This window comes from Hemitrygon akajei, chromosome 9 (genome assembly GCF_048418815.1).
Source record: "Hemitrygon akajei chromosome 9, sHemAka1.3, whole genome shotgun sequence".
NCBI classification, from domain to species: Eukaryota; Metazoa; Chordata; class Chondrichthyes; order Myliobatiformes; family Dasyatidae; genus Hemitrygon; species Hemitrygon akajei.
In genome coordinates, this window is record NC_133132.1 from 76,526,542 (window position 1) to 76,541,045 (window position 14,504).

The following is a 14,504-nucleotide window of genomic DNA, read 5'->3' on the forward strand; positions in this document are numbered from 1 at the left end:
CAGTGATGAATTTCTAGCAATACAAACTTTTCCTGATCCAAATCAGATTACTAATGAAATGTCTAAATAAAGTTAATCTAGGCCCGTCTATAAATCAAAAGTCATTTCCTGATTATTTCATTAGTACCATGATACACTGTAGAATTAATTACAACAGATCTCACATGAGAGATGCTTTGGACAAGGTAAATTGTGATAGATCAAAGCCTTGCCAACTTCTTATTGGGCTTCTAAGGGAAACACTTCTTGGTAACCTGTCCCAAATCTACTTTAAGCCATTAATTTAAGATTCCTGTCAACATCTTCAGTCAAACAGAAATATTTGGACTATTAATAGCAACTTAAAGGAAATTTTAATAAGTGACTAAAGCCAGAACTACTCACTAATTAGAGTCCTTGTGGTTTAAGACAGCATATTCTGAAAGTTAGCCAAATTGGAAACTGTTGTGCAGAGTGCGATATGGAGGAAAGAAAAAGTTAAAATGCTGTTACTGTTAACAGGATAGAAATAACAGATCCTGATTAGATCCAGATAGGAAGGTGAGCAAAATGGGGCAGATCTGCAGTAGGATTAGGACAGATCTACGGTGCCATAGTGCGGCACCTGGTAGGACTGTGCCTTACAACGCTGGCAAGCCAAGTTCAATCCCGGCCTCCACTCCTGTCTGTACAGAGTTGTCTTGCTTTCCCTGTGACCACATGGGTTTCTTCCAGGTTCTCTTGCTTCCTCTCATATCTGGAGAAGCAGAGTTAGTAAATTAATTGGTCACTGTAAATTATCCTGAGCGTGTAAATGACTTGTGGAATCTAGAGGGAATTGAGGGGAACATGGGGAGAATAAATTGGGATTAGTATATGATTGGTACAAGTAGATGCTTGATGGTTAGTACAAACTCATTGGGTCAAAGGGCTTATTTACATGCTGCATAACAAAGTGCCATTAAATGGAAGTGCACAATATAGGATGTGATGGATTATCTATCGTCCTTGAAACCTTCTGAAGAAAAATTGCCTATTCTCAGTTTTAAATTGTTCCACTGATATAAAAGTGTACTTGTTGCTCTGTAACATCTGCAATTTTATTATTATCCAGTTAGTATAAAAAGTTTGGTCTTGGTTGATTCTAACCCTGATTATTGAGAGAAATTCTCCAGCATCTCAACTGTAGAGTGGAAGAAGCAAGCTGCACTTTGCACATCATTTATTTTAAACTGAAACATTAGTAGATTTCTTTAAATAGTTTCAGCTGATGTAACAAATAGTAGCTTTCTTCTTTTAAAAGACCACAATAAATCATATAAGCAAGCTACAGACTAATGAAACATTAATTGAGCTACTCTATTTGAAAAACTATCAGCTTCCTCGTCTCAAAATTGAAAATCATTACAGAAGAGCAGAGGAAATAGGAGCAGAATTCACCAGTAGATCCCCTCCGGTCTGTTCAACCAGCTGTTAAGATCTGGCTGATCCTCTACCACTATTTCACTTTACTGCCGTAGCTCAACACCATTTAAAGGGCTTATAATTACAACATAACAAGGTTGAATTCTCTTCCTCAGAGGCTTGAGAACACACACTTGTGCTCATTCTTTGAGTACTAAAGTGACTGAGGGATATAGAGATCAGACAGGAAAGTCAACATGATAGAAAGTAATGATAGCAGTGAATGGTGAAGCTGGCTCAAATGGCAGTATGGCCTATTCCTCCCTCTAATTTGTATGTTCATGCGAAGGAATTCTGCCAACACATTAATAGTGATAGCTGTGAGAACAAAATCATAATAAATTCTTTGATGGCCCAGCTGCTTCTCTTTCTTGCCAAAATATTTCCACCCTTTAGATTACATTTTACACCCCCATGCAATACCTAGCAGATTAAATTGTTCAACCTGCTCTGTTAAAAAAGATGATGCAAGTTTATTCTAGCCTTAGAATCCCTCTTTGGAAGTGATTATGTGAATTTGCATTCTATTTTTTTAATTATATTAAACTACTTGGAGTAAAGGGAATTACTGAGGCACAATAGAGGAGCTGGCCAAAGTTGGTTGGAACAGCAATGGCTGGAGTTTCTGGGGGCAATTAGGAAGGAGTAGGACAGATACATCTCAAAGATGAAGCAGTATTCTAAATGGATGATGATACAACCATGGATGACTAGGGAAATCAGAGATAGCATAAAATCAAAAGAGAGGGCATAAAATATAACAAAAATTAGTGTGAAGTTAGAGTATTGGAAAGTTTTTAAAAACCAACAGAGGGTAACTAAAATAAACCATAAGGAGAGCAAAGATAAAATATGAAGGTAATATAGCCAATAGGATGCCAAAATATGTTTCAGATATATAAAGAGTAAGAGAGAGGCAAGAGTGGATATCCAACCATTGAAAAAAATTATGCTGGAAAGAAATAGCAAACTTAATGTTTTGCATTAGTCTTTATTGTAAAAGACACTAGCCGTATGCCAGAAATGTGTGTGTGTCAGGAGACAGAAGTGGGTGTAGTTGATATTACCAAGGAGATGGTGCTTGGGAAGCTGAGAGATCTGAAGGTAGACACATCACCTGGTCCAGATGATACACAGCCCAGGGTTCTGAAAGAGGTGGCTGCAGAGATTATGGAGACATTAGTAATGATCTTTCAAGAATCACTAATTCCTGGAGGACTGGAACATTGCAAATGCCACTCCGCTCTTTAGGAAGGGAGGGAGTCAGAAGAAAGGAAAGTATAGGCCAGTTAGCCTGACTTCAGTGGTTGGGAAAATGCTGGAGTCCATTATTAGGGTGAGGTTTTAGGGTATTTGGAGGCACATGATAAAACAGGGGAAATCTTGCCTGACAAACATGCTGGAATTCTTTGAGGAATAAACAAGCAGGATAGACAAAATGAGTCAGTGGGTGTTGTATACATGGATTTTCAGAAGGCCTTTGACAAAGTATGCACATGAGGATCTTTAACAAGATAAGAGCCCATGGTATTATAGGAAAGATGTGTGCATGGATAGAAGATTGGCTGACCAGCAGAAGGCAACAAATGGGAATAAAGGGAACTTTTTCTGGTTGGCTGCCAGTGACTAGTGGTGTTCTGCAGGGGTTGGTTTTGGAATCACTACTTTTCATGTTGTATGTCAATAATTTGGATGAAGGAATTGATGGTTTTGTGGCCAAGTTTGCAGACAATATGAAGATAGGTAGTGGGGCAAGTAGCTTTGGGTAAACAGGGAGAGTGCAGAAGTATTTAGACAGATTTGGAGAATGGACAAAGAATTGGTAGATGGAATATAATGTAGGGAAGTGTACTGTCATGCACTGTGATAGAAGGAATAAAGGTGTAGACTATTTTGTAAATGGGGAGAAAATTCAAAAATCAGAGGTGCAAAGGGACTTGGGCAGGATTCCCTAAAGGTTAACTTGTAGGATGAGTCAGTGGTAAGGAAGGCAAATACAATGTTAACATTCATTTTGAGAGGACTAGAATATAAAAGCAAAGTTGCAATGCAGTGGCTTTTTAAGGCATTGGTCAGACCACATGTGGAGCATTGTGAACAGTTTTGGCCCCTTATCTAAGAAAGGATGTGCTGGCATTGGAAAAGGCTCAGTGGAGGCTTATGAGAATATGCTGGGAATGGAAGGGTTAACGTAGGAGGGGTATTTGATTACTCTGAGCCTGTACTTACTGGAATTCAGAAGAATGAGGAGGGATCTCATTGAATCCTATTTAATACTGACAGCAACACACACAAAATGCAAGAGGTACTGAGCAGATCATGAAGCATCTACGGACTTGAATAAACAGTTGACGTTTCAGACTGAGACCCTTCTTCAGGACTGGAAAGGAAGATGGAGAACATCAGAATAACATGGTGGGGGGAGGGGAAGGAGGATCGCTAGAAGGTCACAGGTGAAGCCAGATGGGTAGGAAAGGTAAAGGGCTGCAGAGAAAGGAATCTGATGGGAGAGTGGACCATAGAAGAAAGGGAGGAGGAGGAGGAGATGGAGGGGAAGATAATAGGTAGGAAAATATAGAAAGGTCTAAATAGAATAGAGGTTAAGAGGATGTTTCCAATAGTAGGGGAGTCTAGGACCAGAGGACACAGCCTCAGAGTAGAATGACATCAGTTAGAGCCAGACACTAGAGCATAGTGGATGAGTGGAATTCAGTGCCACAAAAGGGTGTGGAGGCCAAGGCACTGGGCATAGTTAATGCAGAGGTTGATAGGTTCTTTATTAGTCAGGGTGCCAAAGGTTACGGGAAGAAGGCAGGAGAATGGAGTTAAGAGGGACAATAAGTCAGCCATGGTGGAATGGTGGAGGAGACTCAATGGACTGAATGGCCTGACTCTGCTTCGATGAATTACGGTTTTATAGATTAAATTAGATTCAACTTTATTGTCATTGTGCCGAGTACAGATACAAAGCCAATGAAATGCAGTTAGCATCTAACCAGAAATGCAAAGAATAGTGTTATTTACAAAATAGCTGCGAATAAAAAGTAACTGTTACAGCACACAAATATAAAAGTACTGAGATAGTACAATATGGGTGCAATACTGCTTAGTGCTGTGATGTGAGGTTCAGCAGGGTCACAGCCTCAGGGAAGAAGCTCTTCCTGAGCCTGCTGGTGTGGGAGCAGAGGCTCCTGTAGCACCTACCGGATGGGAGGAGAGTAAAAAGTCCATGGTTAGGGTGAGATGTATCCTTGATAATGCTTTTTGCCCTGCCCAGGCTGCATTTATGGTAGATGTTCTCAATGGTGGGCAATTGGGCGCCGATAATCCGCTGGGCAGTTTTCACCACACGTTGGAGTGCTTTGCGGTCCGAAATGGGACAATTGCCATACCACACTGAGATGCAGTTGGTGAGTATGCTCTCAATGGTACAGTGGTAAAAGTCTGTCAGTGTCCTGGGACACAGGTGAGCTTTCTTGATGCTCCTCAGGAAATAAAGTCGTTGTTGCGCTTTTTTGATCAGGATGGAGGAGTTGAGGGACCAGGTGAGATCCTCGGAAATGTAGACACCAAGGAATTTGAAGCTTGATACACGCTCCACTACAGCTCCATTGATGTAGATGGGAATGTGAGTGTGGCTCCTAGAATGCCTGAAGTCCACAATGATCTCCTTGGTCTTCTGGGTGTTAAGGGCCAGGTTATAGTTGGCACACCACGCGGCCAGGTGCTGGACCTCGTCCCTGTAGGCTGTCTCGTCATCCCCTCTGATCAGGCCAACCATCGTGGTGTCGTCTGCGAACTTGATTATGGAGTTAGAACGATGTACAGGAACACAGTCGTAGGTGAAAAGGGAGTACAGAAGAGGGCTCAGCACACAGCCTTGAAGTACGCCAGTGTTCAGGGTGAGAGTGGAGGAGGAGAGGTTATCTAACTTTACAGATTAGGGTCTATTAGTCAGAAAGTCCAAGGTCCAATTGCAGAGGGATGAGCTGATACCAAGCTGGTGAAGTTTGGCGATCAGTTTGGAAGGGGATCACAGTATTGAATGCCGAACTAAAGTCAATGAATAGCATTCTGACGTAAGAGTTGGGGCTGTCCAGGTGGGTCAGGGCAGAGTGAAGTGCCGTGGAGATGGCGTCCTCTGTTGACCTGTTGGTGCGATAGGCAAATTGATGGGGTTCCAGGGTAGTGGGCAGACAGGATTTCAGATGTGATAGAGCCAGTCTCGCAAAGCACTTTGCAATGATGGGGGTGAGTGCAAATGGGCGGAAGTCATTCAAGCCCTTGGCAGTGGAATGCTTTGGCACTGGCACGATAGTGGCAATCTTGAAGCTTGTGGGGACAACTGCCTGGGCCAGGGCCAGATTGAAAATGTCCGTGAAGACACCGGCCAACTGCCCTGCACAGACGCTGAGCACACGGCCAGGTATTCCATCCGGACCAGCTGCCTTCCGTACATTCACCCTGCTCAGAGTGGCACAAACATCAGAGGTGGAAAGTGAGAGAGGCAGTTTTTATAACTCAAAAAGCTGGTAAGAAAGCCAATTTGGTCCATTTTGTTCACCATTTGTTCACCAAAGAAGCTAGATGTTCCTACTTGGGGGAAGTAACCCAATTCCCTGGGTCACATATCATTCGATATGTGCAGCAGCTCTTCCGGTGCTGGAAATCTCATTGCTGCAAAAAATGACAACTCTGGTATTGCTAAGGATTACTTGGGCAGGATCATGGAGAGAATTCACAGCACCCTGTTTTAGAAGGTCTAGATAGAGTGGATGTGGAGAAGACGTTTGTTGTTTTAAAAAATAAGTTTAAAAATTCAACACTAAATGTTATTCTCATGGTATATATACTGTATGTCACCATATACAATCCTGAGATTCATTTTCTTGTGAACATACTCAATAAATCTATTGTTCCTTTAGTGACTTTGATTTATTTGACTAACTTCTTTTAAAGGTTTATCAAGTTTCTCCTGTCTTACCTTAATGTCATTGCTCTGATATGGGTCAATCTCAAAGAATTGACAACTGGTCATCAATTCTCCCCCACAAAACAGCGTGAAGCAGTAACTTTCTGAGAATTTTCCTTATACTGGTTTGTACCTATGCAGCATTTTACCTAATCATGGTTTGACTTCAAACAATTCTACATATTTACCTTTGCTATCGTATGTACAATGACAAATAACTCTATATGGCACTCCCATACACCATGTACAAAAACATTTTTCTTGGTCAGTCTTCTATCAGTTCGATGTCTATTTGTCATTATTTCTTTCCTACTTATCATTTGCCATTTCGGGCAGCTTAATACATTTTTTTATTCCAGAAGGTCTCAACTTCCCTTTTCAATACATTAATCGATTTCACGTCTAGAATCTTGTGAGACTATGTATCCTGAAAATCCATTGACTAGATTTGCTTTTAAGCAGCTTATGTTACATTTTGAAAATCTGTTTCCTTACTGTCTATTCTGTTATTGGAACATGAGCAACTTCTTCTCCTGTGGTTTATTGCCTTGATTCCATTGTTCCTTGTTCCTTTTCTCTACACAATCACCAGGCATGTTCTTCAATCCCTTTGTTCTTAAGAACACCCTCTTTCATTCTTATGACAAGAACTGCACATATGATTCAAGGTACAGTCTGAACATCTCTCACTATTCAGTGTTCAGTGAAAGGGCAATTCTCTCCCGCTTGTACTTGGCTATTGTGAGTACATTATCTCTCTTTTCTTTCATCCTCATTGCTCCCCAAGGCCATACGCATTCAGCAGATTGCTCAATATGAATTACATCATTTTGCTGATGTTTCTCGCCCATCAAGGGCGTCAAACTGGGTATGAACCAATTAGGATACGAAGCCTAGGGTATCTACGCCGAGATTTTCGCAATAAGAGGAGGATGGACAAGCTTAGATTGTTTCCTCTAGAGTAGCAGAACTTGAGTGGAGTCAGGATTGAAGTTTATAAAATGATGAGACTATAAATAGGGCAGATAGAGACTTTTTCCCCAGAGAGAAATGTCAAATACTAGTGGCATTTAAGAGGCATGTATACAGACATAAAGGGAATAGAGAGATTTGAATCATGTGCAGACAGATGGGATTGGGTTTCTTTTTAATATATGATCAGCACAGGGATTGTGGACCAAAGGATCTGTAGCTCTGCTTGACCATTCTGTGTTCTGTGTTCAAACATGACAGGACTTCTCTACGTTCTTTTAAGAATGATGGGGACCTGTGGTTTAACAGAACTAAATTTCTGCATTGTTCAATTTGAGCCTGCAAGCAGCTAGTTAGCCTGAGAACATCAGGTTTTGGAATACTAATTATCAAACAGCAAATCATCTCTTGTTAAAGAAATAATCCCTCAATGAACAGTTAATTGGCAGTACAGCCTTAATAGCACTCATTTATTTCTCTACAATGCTGAAGAGGTTTGACTCTAAAGAAGATAAGGAGGGTAAATGGATTGCAGTCATGCCCAAAGGATCAGCATTTTATCCAGAAAAGATGGAAAGCTGATTAGAATCAAGTAGATGCAGAAAATAAATACATAGACTTGGCACCAACTACTATATTTCATCCTTCATTCTCAGGAACCTCCTCTGCACTCAGCACTCTAAAATGATCAAAAATACTTGCACAGAATAAAACCAATACATCTCAAAGCAAGGCTTATCTCGATGTGATACCTGTCTCAGACATTGTCTTGCACTCACTAGATTAAGTTCAAATCCTACTGTAAATTAACCAGCATCAGTTTCACTAGTGATTTACAATATAGTGCAGCAAAGGAAAATCTGACTTGGCCTTAACACTTCAAAGTAGCAACCTGAGGACGAGGCAGGAAATGTAAATGGTGACAGTTGAAAGGGTGGGGCAACTCACGGCCACAGAGCAACTACACATCATGCAACGGTTCTTTGTACTGCTCCAGTTGACAGAAGTGATGGTTAGTAGGTGTAATCTTCCCGTGATTTAGATCGAAAAGAGCAGAATCAGAATTACGTAGGTTTAGTATTACCGGGATATGTCTAGAGCAGGGGTGTCAAACTCATTTTAGGTCACGGGCCGGATTGAGCAAAATGCAGCTTCATGCGGGCCGGATCAGTCGGACGCGTGCGAACGCAGCTTTCGTTGCCTCCGTTTTTTCAGCCTGCTCTCATGTGTCTCAGTCTCTGCTATAACTACAAAGTGTTTCACTTTACAAATTCCGTTTCTTATGAAGAAGACTGCCGAGCAAGACTGCCGAATAAACACTAAAAACCCTGAAAACCTGGTATCTGAATAAACTCAGCATTAGCCATATCATACGCCATAGGCGCTTCGATTACTGGGGCCAGCTTTAATAGTAATTAGATATAATCTCGCGGGCCAAAGATAATTCCACCGCGGGCCGGATTTGGCCCGCGGGCCTTGAGTTTGACATATATGGTCTAGAAGGTTGTTAGCTTTGCGACAGCAGTATAATGCAATACATGATAACAGAGAAATGTGAATTACATTAGGCATATATTAAGTAGTTAAATAAGTGGTGCAAAAATAACAATTAAAAAAGTAGTGTTCATGGGTTCAATGTTGATTCAGAAATCAGATGGCAGAGGGGAAGAAGCTGTGCCTGAATCATTGAGTGTGTGCCTTCAGGCTTCTGTACCTCCTTCCAGATGGTATTAATGAGAATGAGGCATGGCCCGTGTACAGACGGTACTTCCGTGTACCCGCTGCCCTTGTCTTACAGGGTGGTAACATTTAAGGGTTTAGGAACTGTTATTGGAGTAATCTGAGTGAGTAAATGCTGTGCATTTTATAGATGGTCCTTACTGTAACTGTGGTGGAGAGAATGGGGTGATGGTTGTGGATGGGGTAACAAGCAAGCTGCTTTGTTCTGGCTGGTGCTAGGCTCCTTGATTGCCACTTTTCTGGCAACTTGATGGCCACATTACTGGGTAGATGTCAGTTTTGTACCCATACTGGAACATTTGTCTGGAGATGTTACTAGTTCTCAAGTGCATGTCTTCGGTTCAAGAGCTGGGAGCCCACACCCATTGCTCTCATCTATTTGTTGATATCAGGTGCATTGAAATAACTCTGCCACAGATAGTCCCAAGCCTGGCTGTGAAAGTAGGAGGGTTGGGCATGGGGCTAGCAACCCTATCCTATAAAAGCCCAGGGCTATGGAAATGCCAGCAGAAGCTCATCCCTGGGAGAAGAAGGATCTTCAAAGATGGGCTATACCTGGAGACTGGCCAGGACAGAGGATTCTGCTGAGCTGCTGTCAGTGGCCTATGCCGCAGTAGAGGTGATGGGCTGAATCAGCTGAAATCAGGAAAAAGTGAATTGGATGTAAACAAACACAAACTCCATTTGAATTCTGTTATAGTTTCCCTTGTACTGCCTCAGTGGATTGTTGTAATGGAATGGTCTGTCTGAAAGGCATGCAAAACAAGTTTTTCACTGTACTTAAATGACAATTATAAACAATAATTTACCAATTCAAATGTATCTCCCTTAATCTTATTTTCCACTAACTCTGACAATGCTTGCAATTCCAGGCAATACCTGGCTGATTCTCATTAATGCAGCACATTATAAAACAGATGTACCAAAATACTTCAATGTTGTGTAAGTAACAGGAATTCTGTTATGCCAGCAGTAGGTGAATTGACAGAAACTTTGCTTGTGACTCAGAAGGCTGTGGTTTCAGGTCTAACACCAGGGTTTTAAGCAGATTCTAGACAGGCAATCCAGAGGAATAACAAGAAGGAGCTATTTTATCGTAAATACCTTCTTTCAGATGAGATGTCCATCTCACCTGCTCTCACAGCTATACCTAATAGAGTCCAGGATGCTATTCTGAAAACTGAACTGTTAATAATTACTCCTCGATCAACGTCAACACTGCTGCTTGAGGGAACTTACTATATGCAAATGCATCTCTTACATAATCAGTGGCTATGATTATTCCTGCATTGCTGCATTACACATTGCATTGCCGTGAGGGAATGTGGAAATGCATACTCCTCTCCTTGTTCTTTGTGGTTGTAAAACTTGTCAGATTTTCCCACATCAAGCAATGTGATGGATGACTACTTGATCTGTTTCTAGTGCCAGCAGTTTCTGCAGCACCGTGAAAGCATCCCTGATAGAGGTGGAATATAACCCTATTTAACCCTTCCTGCATCTATCACACAAAGCCTACAGAGACTACAGTACCCATCTGATCACACACCATTTAAATACCACTGGACGGGACACCAGAAGGCTTACCGGGACTGCAAGTGAACACTCTTGTGAACACTCGTGACATTACACAATCCTGTAATGTCAATGACAAAGTGTGTCGTGGAGAAAGCCTCTGTACATTTGTAAATTTTTGTACATTTGTTGTCGTTTGTCTATTTGTAAATATTTTTTTTCACACATCTTTTGGGCAGCTTTTGTTCTTTTTATTCACCTCACTAACGTGCTGTTGTGGCTTACCATCTGCTTTTTTTTCCAACTGGTGACCGTCATCAGGCACACTTGCCCACAGCTGACGGCAATGTGTTTCAGAATGGAAATAAGTAATGAGAGCTAGAGCACGTCAGTTTGCATCTTAATAAGATTATGGGTAATCTTCCTCCTGCTTGATACTTCGATCTCTTAATTCCTCTAATATCCAGATACCTACTGATCACAGTATTTTTATTGCAATTACAGCCCTCTTAGGTAGAGGTTCCAAAGACTCTCCATTCTTTTTACTCACTTCACGGAGGGTTCATTGGAACTCGTTCCAAGGACAATCGCTTTGCTGTATGAGATTGAGAAGGCCGGGCCTGTACTTTAGAGTTTAGAAGAATGATTGTCCTTTCCTAGCATAAGGCATGTCATAAGCTTTACTGCTGCCCTGTTGTTCCATTGGTGTGATAAAGTCATAGAGAGTCAATGAACTGTAGAGGGTGGAAAACAGGCCCTTTGGCCCAACTCATCCATGTCAATGAAGCTGCCTAATTGAGCTAGTCTTATTTGCCTGGCCTATATGTACTCCAGCCTAAATAGAACACACTGTATTGGAAAGAGATTATATTTGTGATGGAAAATTTTAAGGAATCTTGTGTCACAGAAGGATGAAATAACAAGTTAAATAGAAATCCAATTTGAAGTCAGAGTGAAAACCATCATAACAAAGCGCTGGGCTATCTCTATATTCACAGAAAGGAGCTATTCATCCTTGGAATAGTACTGTTAACCTAGCGATAGAGGGCCACTTGCATATTGAATTCTGCTTTCAAAGTCCAAGGACAATGTCGTCAGACTTTTACATGGAAAATCCTTAATGCAGAATGGCTAGATCTCCATGGAGATCTCTCTGCTCAGTCTGTGGGAGGTGACTTTGCTTTACTGCTGACTGCAAATTCTGGGCCGTATTCTTCTCTACCTTCCTCGCTATGACACTACAAGTGACCTCCGCATTATGGAGCACTTGCATTTCTTTAAAATGGGCCATCTTGCAATTTTTTTGTAATATGAAGCTGTGCCGTCTGGAAAATAATTAATTTTCTGTTTGTTTATTTATTATTTTTTCACATAAATTAAGTTAGAGCAAACTTTATTCCATATCTTATATACTCGGGTAGCAATTTGTGAATTCTGTAAGGACGAATTTCTATTACCTGAACGACCATAACGTAGGAGTCACCTACATTTTACATCAGTTGCCAGTCATGCTCTCTGGCCAAAGCTAAGGGTGCGACATGTTAAACCTCCCTATAGGATGTATGGCCACAGGGTGTAAAGTCTGTCTTCTCATTATGAAAAAAACTGTACAGGCAAAAACATGTAAACATGCGCCACCTACCAAAATTCAGCAAACAGATTTTACCTAGAGAAATATTATTTCATGGAAACAAAATCTATATATCCCCAGACTCAACTAAAACTCTAAATGTCAAAACAGTACAATGCACCCCAGCATAGACCCAATCCTGAAGGCAATATCTGTATCTCAATGTACTCTTCTCCACATAATAGAATTGGGGAAAATAGCAGATGTTTGTATAAGATAACTTAATCACTGGTTTGGGCAGATTGTTACAGTTTCTGTCTCATGCTGTGTAACTACTCCTACTTCATCAGGATAACTGCAAAGGCAAAGGATAATGCAATTTGTACAATTTCAGGGGGATTTAGAGGTCGTCAGTGAAACAAGACCAACATAATAGTAATCGATGTTTCAGGATACAAATGATCCTTGCACAATTGGCATCTTTGCAGTTAATTTCCAGTGTGAAATCCTCCGTCAGTGCTGCACATATTGAACAAGTGAGAGACAGATGGATAAGGGGAGGGGGGACAGTGATGGTGTAATGGAGGGGGGACAGTGATGGTGTAATGGTGGGGGAGTGAGATTGCTGAGAGAGTGTGTGTGTGTGTGTGTGTGTGTGTGTGTGTGTGTGTGTGTGTGTGTGTGTGTGTGTGTGTGTGTGTGTGTGTGTGTGTGTGAGAGAGAGAGAGAGGAAGAAGCTTGAAGGAGAGAAGACCCACCCACTCACACAAAGCCGAGACAGGGGCAGGGAGAACAAAGACTCAATAACTGAGAAAAACAGTCCTTTCTCCTAGGTGTGGGGGTGGGAGAGAGAGAGAGAAATGGGGCTACAAGAAGAATAGAGGGAATAGAGTAGAACAGGAGAAGGAAGGAGAGTCACAACACTAAGCCAGCGTATGGGGCTATTGAAGATACAGAAGGAGTGAGTGAACTAAGTGTGTGAAGCTCGGCTCTGCTACAGATGAACAAGTGTAGCAAGGAGTATGGTTACGATAATCCCAAAGCATTTGGATAAAGAATTCAATTTCTACAGCACAGGCAAGCAATTCAATGACAAAAGCATGGCTATGCAGCACACTCTGGCCTTGGCACTCACCTCATCACCTGCCCACTCCACTTACAGTCACGATAAGATGGAAGAAGACTTACAGATCCATTTCTCATGAACTCAAAACACCACTTGTCTACTCCAATATTATACATGGTTCTGTCGTATTTAATCCATAAATCACTCATGAGCACAGACTTCGACGTTTTAAGAGTTCTACACTTCCTCAATGTCATCTATATTCATCCTTTTTTTTTTACTTAGAATGGAAATGCAGAGAATAAGTGGACAAACCTCTCTAACTGGAGTGTGTACTTATCAATGACTCAAAGGAACTTTGTCCCATCCTAATATCACCATGACCTTCCATTCCATTCTCCGCTACCCAGCTTCTCCACACGAGTCCAAGCATTGAGCAAAGTGAACTTTGCAATTTCCAACATTGCTTCCCACAATCATACATGTATGGAACTGAAACAGGATGAAGTCTCACTGCAGAGCATCTCCTTTGTGCCCAGTTTCTAAATGGCACTGGAGAAGTCCCCATGATGAGTTGCCTTCTGGCTGCTTTTATGAATAAGAAAGATCCAACTATTAAAAAGGGAAATATAATCATTAAAAGCCTCTTTTGCAATTGATCATATGACGTAACACTGCAATTTTGAAACAGTGAAGCAGATGCACTTAATGTGAAATTAATGGGGATCCACCTGAGGCCCATGTCTGAGCAAAGCAAATATTTTAAAGCATCGTCTGTGTTCTCAGATCACTTCAGTAAGTTTTGGAGCCAAATGCAGGTTGGAGGTGTATTTATCTGATAAGCATGAGAGCCAGTTGTGCACAGTGAGATCATTGACCATGTTGATAGTGGAGGAAGGATAACTCAAAGCCAAGACATCAGGAGACCTTACCCTACTCTTCTTTATATATTGTCAAGGTTCCTTCACGATCTATGCAAATGGATAAATGGGACCTTGATTTATTTTCTCTTCTCAAACACCAGAATATTAACATACAGGATTGTGCTCAAGTCCCAGAGTTGGGCATGAATCCATAACCATCTGAATGGGAGATAAAAGCTCTCATCACAGTCTAGCCAACACAATGTGAGAGGGCTTCTACAATGAAGATGAGATATTAATGAAGCTGATCAAATATTAAGCTACCTCTTTTTAACTAAACACTTACAGAAGGCTGAGGAGGCA

The 14,504-nt window shown here is 41.3% G+C and overlaps 1 protein-coding gene across 1 annotated transcript in view; it reads right to left on the reverse strand.

Moving 5' to 3' along the window:
* LOC140732802 (uncharacterized) overlaps positions 1–14,504 on the reverse strand; it is a 237,808-nt gene that overhangs the window by 110,910 nt on the left and 112,394 nt on the right. The gene's annotated exons all lie outside the window — the stretch shown is intronic.